General features: G+C 27.5%; 1 non-coding gene across 1 annotated transcript; it reads left to right on the forward strand.

Moving 5' to 3' along the window:
• Positions 1–8331: 8331 nt before the first annotated feature.
• TRNAT-CGU (transfer RNA threonine (anticodon CGU)) lies at positions 8332–8403 on the forward strand. The gene has a single exon. It is a non-coding gene; the product is annotated as a tRNA-Thr (tRNA).
• The last annotated feature ends 1699 nt before the right edge of the window (positions 8404–10102 follow it).

Consider the following 10102-nt stretch of genomic DNA (forward strand, 5'->3'; position numbering starts at 1 on the left):
GCACAGTGAGAAAATAAAATTTTAATAACCGGGTAAATTTGTGATATTTATAGCAATAAACTTTTTTCCCAAAATAGTACCTGTGTTTTGGGCTAGATGGATCCTAGATGTTCTTAGCTTTCAACTGCACGACCTTCTCCACTATTTTCTTATCACGAACTACTTTGAGTGTTGACTCGAACAATTTCGAATCAAACACAAAACATAAATAATTTTCTTACTTTCAGTAGGAAAGTAAACCTCTCTATTATAGAAACCAGTAGGATTGTTATTCCCGAAAAATAGAATTTATATTTAGAAATAAATCCTCACTATTTTTGGGCAGAATAACAATATCTCAAAGTTGTATATAACTTATTGTGTTTTTAGCCCTACCAGTGCCATTTATTTATAGGGAGAGGAAGTGAAACTCTAGTTGAATTAGAAGAATGCATTTTATGTCTATTAAATAGAAAAACAATTCCTTAATTAAACTAGGAGATAGAGGGGCTAATAGGGTGTGCTTCCCCTCACATGTATTATGATGGGGATTCAGACCTCTCTTGTATTGGGTCCAATTATATGTGCTTCTTAAAATTTTAACCAAGCACTTTATAATTTAATCCTACACAGTACATGTTTTTCTATTTCCCAAAATATACATTAATTTCCCAATTAAACAATTTTCTCAATCCAATTCTAAGTCCATTAAATCATGAAAACTTTATCGTAAAAGAACCTTTAAGAAAATATATTTAATTTTTACATTCAACGAATTTCAAATGACCAATTAATTTAATTTCATTTTTGAACTTTCATTATTTAAAATAATAATTCAAAAAACTTAAATTAATTATCAAGTCATTTCCATACTAAGTGAGAAACCACATTCATTTTCGGATGTAACCCATTTCTCTAACTTTATCATTTCTATCAATTTCTGTTTATTTGATTCAACATGCAATTCATTTTTGGTTTCAACGAGCTAATGGACGGATCGATTGGACATATGTGATTAGAACTCAAATAATTTATAATTAAGTTTTAGCTTTTCTCCTATTAATTATAAACTCATTTAGTCATGAATTTATTCCACTAGTATCATGATTGAGCTCTCCCCAATTACATACTATTGCGAAAGCTACTCGATCAATGCTTGTCCAATGATCTTGTCATAAGTGTGTTATCCTCATAGGATATCCTTAATCTCTTTGGGATAAATTCGTTCTCCTAATATGATCCTATTTTATCTCATGTTAACCATTACATCTTCTTTCATAAAAAGAAAATTATTATCATATAGTAGTTAAATCATTCATCACAGAGACAGACTACTCGTGACCACGTTTATTTTTCATCTATCATGTAATTTCAATGAAAGTATATCATTTACCCATATCTTGGGCTATGAATTTCACTATTGTAAATGATGCTACATACTATATAAGTCATATATCCAACGCACAAGCTTTGGTTGCATATATTCATGCTTCTGATGATGCAACCTAATTTGGCAGTCTTGTAGAACAAAAATGGGAAGAAGATTAGACAGGGGGAGAGAAGAAGACGTTGGTGTTGTTTCTTTTGCTGGATTTGTTGACGTTGTTTTTGCCTTTGTTGGATGCTCATTTTGAGGGCGAGATTGTCTGGATATTTTTATGAACTTTTTTTTTTCTGTTTTACAATTTTTGGATATTTGTTAGGTGATTTTGCTACTATATTTTATTGTTTCTGCTGTTGGTGATAAACTTGGATTTCTTTAACTTTGATTCACATTAATGCATTCGACATTACCTTATTAACTTACTTAGTTATAATTATTGTTAGTTAGTTGTTGATGCAAATTATCCTAGCAGTGATGATTAATTGCTTAATTACTTTCTAAGTTAAGTTAAGTTAAGGTGTATATACTGAAGGGAGTTGGTTTTTTCTATTTCAAGCTTCCTGTATTGAGTGCTTTTTTCAACAAATTAACAAATGCGGAGATTGTTGAAAAATATGAAACTGAAAATTTGATGTCAAAGGGAGTGCCCATTTTCCTGCCCATCAAATATGTGTGTAAACAATTTCCAAATCTAGGTGTTGGCAACTTATTGAACCTTATATTTGGGCTATACTGATTACATGGTGAATATCTAGCGTTATGAAAGACCACGTTGCTTAGGAATACAAATATTAGTGATTGATTTGGATTGAAATTCCCCAAAGCAATTTATTGGATTATGGACTTTGGATTGGATCGTGATTCTACTGATGAGCTACCATAGAGTCCATATTTACTTCATATGTTATTTTTATATTGTATTTCTCTTATGATATTACTTTTTTATTGGAATTGTATTAGATCTTCAATTATAAGCAAGTTTCGAAATCAAAATCTATATATTTGAGAGACTTGCCTGGGAAAATGGATTGAAAGTTAGACACTTAATTTGTTCTTGTGAGAATAATTGTGTAAGAGTGCTATTTTGATATTAAAATTGCTTGTTGCGGTTTTACTTGCTGTGACCACAATGGGTGATCATACTGGTAAGAGTATTGTGTCTTCAAAGTGCAAGGGTGAGGGAACAATCACGGTGTGTGTAATTGAGTAGGTTCACTTTCTAATTTTTGAAGAGAGTGCATATTTCTCACCGAGTTATGCTCCATAGAAGAGAAACTGAACAACGTAAAAGCTTCTTGTGTCTTATGTGTTTATTATTCTTCATTTAGTGCCTAGAGAAGTGCACACCAACTTAGACATCAATTTAGTTTAGGAGTGATCATTCAATCGAATCGAGTGAAAAATTTTGATTTAATCGAGTTGACGAGTCCTGTTTTGTAACGACCCGATAGTCACGGGTGTCGGAAGTGTCGAAAAGTGTATTTTCGAGACTCCGTTACCGTAAATCAAACTCAAGTTATTTGTTTAGTTAATTAGGTTTTGATTAGGTGAATTTGCATGAATTAAGAGTAATTAAGTATATGGACTAAATTGCATAAAGGGTGAAAGTTGAATTGTAGATTAAAGAAAAAAATTAAAAGGACTAAAGAAGTAATTTTTCATATTTTATGAATGACGCATAATGGTGAAATTATTATAAAATTTTAAGTTAAAATATATATATTATAATATGTTACTTAATATTTAAGTAAACATATATAATATAATAATAAAATAAATATAATAAAACAAAACAAATAAGTAAATGAATAAAGAAAGAAAGAAACAAAATGAAACAAAAAGGAAAGAAAGAAAAGAAAAAAAAAAGAAAGAAAGAAAGAAAGAAAGGAGAAAGACAAGACTAGGGTTTCAAAGTTTCTAAGTTCAATTGGTTAGTCAATTTAGTCCCTTTTTTTCTTGTAATTTTTATGTTTTTGGAATCCCGGTGTTAAATACTACCCGACCTATGTCAAAATTTTAGCAATTATTGAGTTTTTAAATGTTGTTAATGTTGAATAATTTTAGCATTAGGGACTGAATTGATAGATTTTTAAGTTAAGAATGAAAAATGATTAAATTGTAGAATAAATTGTAAATTTTGAGTAATAGGGACTAAATTGTAAAAATTTTGAAATTTAGGGATTTAAGTGAAAATAAGGAGTTAAATTTAGTTTAAAGTAAAATTTGTATAAAAATACAAGATTAATTTTAAAGAAATAAAGTTGTCTCGATTTAGGGACTAAATTAAAAATTAGGCAAATATTGAGTAAAAAATTAAATTATTCAATATGAAATTGAATTGTGTTATATTGATGAATTTTAATTGTTTTAATTCCGTAGCTAATGTCGTACCGAAATCCTTGACTAAAAAGGGGAAAGATAAAGTCAACATTGAATAGCTCAGAATTTCTGGTTTGTATTTCTATAATTCGAAACTAGTTATTAATTGTTTTATTTTTTATTTAATACATATGGTAAGTGTTGATGTGAGTATTTGACACTTTGACATTGAATTGAATTAACAGTTGATTGAATGCATTAAATTGATATATATATATATATATATATTATGAATATATTGATTCTTTGAATTGAAATAAATATTAATGTGAAATTTGAATATTGGATATTTGTTGCATTTAGAAAGTGAATTGAAACCCTATTAACTATATTGGCCTGAGTCGAATATAGATGGCATGCCATAGGATTGGAAGAGTTCAGGGATTTCTTGGACTTTGAGTCGATGAGGCATTGAGTGCCAATTTACTTTGGTTTAACCGATGAGACACAGGTGTCAATTTACTACTTCAGATTTATTTGATGAGACACTAGGTGTCAATTTACTACTTCGAATTATCCAATGAGGCACTGGGTGCCAAACTGGTGTGTTGGTTGGATCCGTGTATCCATCCGAGTCCGAGTTGTGTTAATAGGGGTAAATAAATAATAAAGTTCTATAATTGATATTGAAATGGCATGGTATGAGAAATGGAAGTGATATAGTGAATTGAAAATAGAATGTGAAATATATTGGCAATACATGGAATATATGAGTTATATACTCATGAATTGAGAATGGTATGAAATGATGTATTCATGAATTGGGTATTGCATGACTGATGCCATTGTACGAATAAATATGGTTTGATATGTGAATAACCATTTATATAGCAATTGTGTGAATTAGGATATTGTTTAATAAATGAAAATGATAGTTATGATATTAGACACTAATATGTCCTTATAATTTAATTGTGCCATTATATTATCTTGTCTTTAAATATTCAGATTATAGAAATACCACTGAGTTTTTACTCAGCCTACAATTTTGTTTTCCATGCGCAGATTAGGTACTGTGATTTTGAATAGTTGTAATTGAGATTATGAGCATCCATCTCATCACATCTCTAATTGCCAAAAGGGTATGTTTCAAAATTTTGAATAGAATGGCGTGTACTTAGGAAGATCAAGTGTGTTCCAAGTAGTAGGAACTAAAATATAAGTTATAAAAACTTTTTTTTTTAATGTTCAAATATGTTAGTGATTAGCCAAATTCACTTTGGCACCAAATGTAATATCCCTATATTAGGTTCTTTAGGTCGAACCGAGGATAGGGGTGTTACATTTCACCCTAACTCGATTTGAATTTTTTTCTAATCGAGTCGAGTAAATTTGTTCGAGTTAAATTAAAAAAGTTAAACCTGTCAAATTAACATCTTGTTACCAAATAACTAATTCTATTTTAGAGCATGTAAATTTAAAATCATATATATTTGAAAACTCTTTTAAAGCAAAACAAGAGGAAAAAAAAGATGCTTTAGTATGATAAACTTGAATGGTTAATTAATTTATTTAGGTTCCCGAAATTATTGTTTTAGAATTTTTTTCTAGCATTTTTATATTCTTTAGAATTTTTTATTTTTATAATTTAAAAAAATTGAAATTTTTATAAATATTTGTATTTTTAAAAATTATTTTGAATTATTTTGAATTTTTTGTAAATTTTTAATTTTTTGTTGAGAATAGACCAATTTGCTCATTTTCAAAATTGAGCAGGGACTAAAGGGGCATTTACACCAATCTATTATTTGAATTATTCGAATTACTTAAGTTATTCGAATTGTATAGTTCAATTCTACTCAAACTCAAATTACTTATTTGAATTAACTCAAAAAAAATTGAAAAATTCAAAATTTTTCAAATTTTTTAAATCGAAATAAATTTTGTTGACCCTAATTTACTTTTTGTTGTTTGTGTTTTTAGCAACAACCTTTTTGCTAACTAACTTAATCCCTCCCTAAAATATTTTAAGAAAACGTGTGAATGAAATCCTTAATCATTTCCACTTGCAATTTATCAAAGGCGGATGAAGTTGGGTTGAAGTAAGAATTTTTAATTTGTAAATATGTGTTTTGTTTGTTATAAGTTTTATGAATTTTTTAATTTTTTTACATAATCTTAATCTAAAATATGTTTTTATAATTTTAAAATAAATATGAATTTTCAGAGTTTTTTCTTATATTTTTAAAATTTTTAATAATTTTTCAGAATTATTGTTAAAAATATTGTAAAAGTATCAAATTAAATGTTTTAGCTATAGTTTAAGGATCAAATTAGATATTAATCCTTGAATTAATGTGCTATCTCACTTTTCCATTAAGATTGTAACAACCATTAACGGACGAGTGAATAAAACATTATAAGTCGATAGTTTTAGTGACAAAATGTAAATTTTCATAGTTCAGTGATAAAAAGAAAATTCTATCAAAATTTAATAACTATTTTTACCTCCTGAACTTTAAATAGGAGAATAAACTCACTTTAACTTATTTGAACTTACATCTTTCTACACTAATAAAAATATTAAATTTTTAGTAAAATATTATTATTGTCTTTTAATTTTATTGAAACTAGAGTTTATTACCAAGCTTTGCTCGGTCTAAAAATTAGTTATAAATAAATAAATTTAAATTATAATAAATAATTATTATTTAAGTATGTAACATTTATTTTTTTATAATTAAATCTAAAAGTACGTTCTAGTAATTATAATAAATTACGAAAATATAAACTAAAATACAAAGTACATGATTCCTTCAACCTCTTTACATAATACTATTCAAATAAATACTTTGAATAATATGTATCGACCTGCATGAATAAACTTGTTTAAATATAGCATTTAAAATTAAGCAAATATAGATCTTAAATTATTTATTTATTTTTCAATTGTAAGTTGACATGCATGCTTATCAACTCTCCAATCATATTATTTTAAATTATATAAAATAATTATTTAAATAATTTGATTTTTAGCTTTCTTTCTAATTCTTCCAACGCAAATCATAATAAAATCGCGATTAACATGTGTGCTAACTCTTTTAAATATTTAATTTTAAAATAAAATAAAATTAATTTAGTAATAAAATATTTTTAAACTAAATCATTAAAATAATTAATTTAAATATTTAAAATCATTATAATAATAAGCTTAAATACTACTTTAATGTTTACAAGTAAAAAAAAAAAAAATCCATTTTTCTCTTTCCCTTTCCTTTCTCTCTTTTTTCTTTTTCCCTTCTCTTTCTCTCTCTTCTCCGGCTGAAATACCAAAAAGGCCTGTCTTCAAAGCTTGTTGCACCTTAGCCCAAGTTACCAGCCTTTAGCTACAGGAAGAGGAACCATACATATATATATATATCTATATATATATATCTTTGGCATTAGCTGGCGAAAACCTAAATGACACCTCCCTCTATTAAAGTTGAGGTCTTCAGAAGAGCAATGTCCTCAACATTATAACTCCCTCAATAAGGAAACAAGTTAATTGATTCAGGGCAAGTCACCATAATATTTCCCTCGATTGGGGTAATTGCTATTTATACCTCATCGGCTATAACTTTACCCATGAGCAACATTTTTCCAGCTTTGGCCCCCGGATGTATGCTTATATGATATGTAGTATGTTTCTGATGAAGGAAAAGTGTTAAATCTCTCCTTCGTATGAAACACAAGTGGGGTCTCACTTATCTATATCAATCTCATCATCAGTTATTTAAGAGACTATCATGCTCTCTAAATGGCCAACCATGACAAAACAAGCACTGTGTCAAGACCCAGTGCCAAGAGATGGACATCTTCGCCTATAAATAACTATTCTTGGCCTCAGGAAATCTAGTTCATTTTCTTCAATCTTCCTCTTACATGTCATATGCTTCTTTTCTTTCAATGACTTTTAACATCTCACCACTGTGTAAACCATCTCCTTTCTCTTTCTACGTCTTTTGACCATCAACGTTATTGAATTAAGGACAATCAAGTACTTTAGTTGATAAATTTATTTAAAATTATTTTTTAATGAACAAATAACAATATTCCCGTTAAGTGTTAAATCTTTTATAAAACAAAAAATAAGAAAGTTATTGTCTCAACAGCATTAAACCTAAGAATCAACAAAATGAGAGATTTTTCACATGAAAGCTGGGTGAATTGTAGCTGCCTGTAGAAGTCATTATCAAACAGCTGTAGTTTTCCCTTTTTTTTTTTTTTGAACAACTGTAGTTTTCGAAACTGTTTTGAAGAAATATGGTCTTGAATTGCAGCATTCGGCAAACAGAGCAACCTTCACAAAACAAGATGTAAGAAAGAGTGTTCTATGTATGTTGGAGTATTTTATATTTATGGCAGAATTCCAGTACTTTGTTTTCACTACGTCGTACAGCCTGAATTCATCTCCAAATGTTTCACAATCCATCATGCATGCGAAAAAAAGATTCAAGCAATTGGAATATTTAAATACCTTCAATAACGAAAAGAATATGAACTAAACATTATTCACAGCAAAACAAACAAAATTCAACCATATAAACCGATTTACTATCAGTAATGATAATAGTAAAAAAAGTAATGTCTTAAGTTGTATCACAGCTGCCTCCGTAGCATAGTGGTAGTGCGTTCGCTTCGTAAGCGAAAGGTCGCGAGTTCGATCCTCGCCGGGGGCTTAAATTTTAAATTTTATATGATCTTCAACTAGAAGCAGTCACGTAACGTTGCCAGAGAACCTGAGGGCATTAAATCCAATGGTCGCTGTCCCAGTTTTGTATGTTCTTTTGGGTATAACATGCTAAAATGTAAAAGTTAGAACCTAGGATAAAATTAAAATTTTTTTGGAGATGAAAGTTAAAATTTTTATGTTCAAATACTTAAAATAACTTGTTATTTTTAGGAGTAAAAAATGTACTTTTTATATTTAATTAAAAATTAAAACAGATTGAAAAATATATAAACTTTTAAAAGGGTTTAAATGGATAGGGTAAATTTCTTAATTGATTATCTAATTTTTAGAATCTTTTTATTTTGGTCACTCAAAATGAAATACTTAGAATTTCATTATCTAACTTTTGATGTGTTTTCATTTGAGTTTCTTAATTATCAAATCTCTAGCATCAGTTAACAATATATGTCACATCATATTTATACTTTTATTTTAGCCATCAAACTTTTAAGTCGATTCCATATTGGTTTTAATTTTTCTTAAGTATTGATTGGGGTAAAAAAATTAAGGATTAACATAAAAAATTAAAAACTAAAATAAAGCATTAAAATTGTCAAATTATATTTGTTTATTACATTTTAAAATTCTTTTTTTTCAATTTCGAATTTAAAATTTAAAACATCAAAATCAATTAAATAAATTGTTAAACATTTTTATTCCTTGATAAAGTTAACTAGTTTGTCACTATAATATTAAAATTAATTAAACTAATCTCCTTCTAAATTTAATATTTTATTCGCTTTCAGATTATTCCTAACGAAATCAACTCAAATAACTCGTATTTAATAATTTTCTATGAAACTTAAACTTCTCTTGATTATATAATCTTGATCTTCCATGCTAAGCTAAAAGTAAAAAAAAAATCATTGCAATTAATTTATTGCTTGTTCTTCATTTGGGTAAAGAAGTAATGAAATTATTCATGAAAGATAAAATTAATTAATTGTAAGGATATTTCGCTTTTTTAGCTTAACACGGAGATTTAAGATCATTTTTTTGAAGATTTAAGATCATTTAATCAAAATAAATTTGGGTTTTATAAACATTTATCAAAGATGAATTATTTAAGTTGATTTTAATTTGGAACCCAAAAATAACATTTTAAATTTTAGAAGGTGATTAAATTAATTAATTTACTTAATTTCAATAGTATAGTAATAAATCGACTGACAGTATTAAGAGATAAAAAAATTTAGGTAAAAAGACCTCTCCAATCCCTTTCAATTTCAAAATTAAGCAAATTAGTCCCTCTCAAGAAAATTGGAGTTATTTAATCCCTGTCAATTTTGAAAGTGAGCAATTAAGGACAATTAATAACAATGTTAATGTCTTTTGTCAATTGTGCATAATTTTGATTGGTATAATAGCAAATTTAGCCCTCATTGTTTGCATATTTTGTTAATTCGTCTTGTTTCTAAAAAATTCAACAAATTTAGCTGCAACATTAAAACATTTACAAAAATATGGCGGGCTAATTTTTTTTATTATTCCAGACAAATTTATGCAAAATTAATGAAAAATATTTACGACATGATTAATTGTCCTTAGTTACTCACTATCGAAATTGATAGGGATTAAATTGCTCTGATTTTTTTAGAGGGACCAATTTACTCAATATTGAAATTGAGAGGGAATAGAGAGGTCTT

This window comes from Gossypium arboreum, chromosome 3, assembly GCF_025698485.1.
Source record: "Gossypium arboreum isolate Shixiya-1 chromosome 3, ASM2569848v2, whole genome shotgun sequence".
Lineage (NCBI taxonomy): Eukaryota > Viridiplantae > Streptophyta > Magnoliopsida > Malvales > Malvaceae > Gossypium > Gossypium arboreum.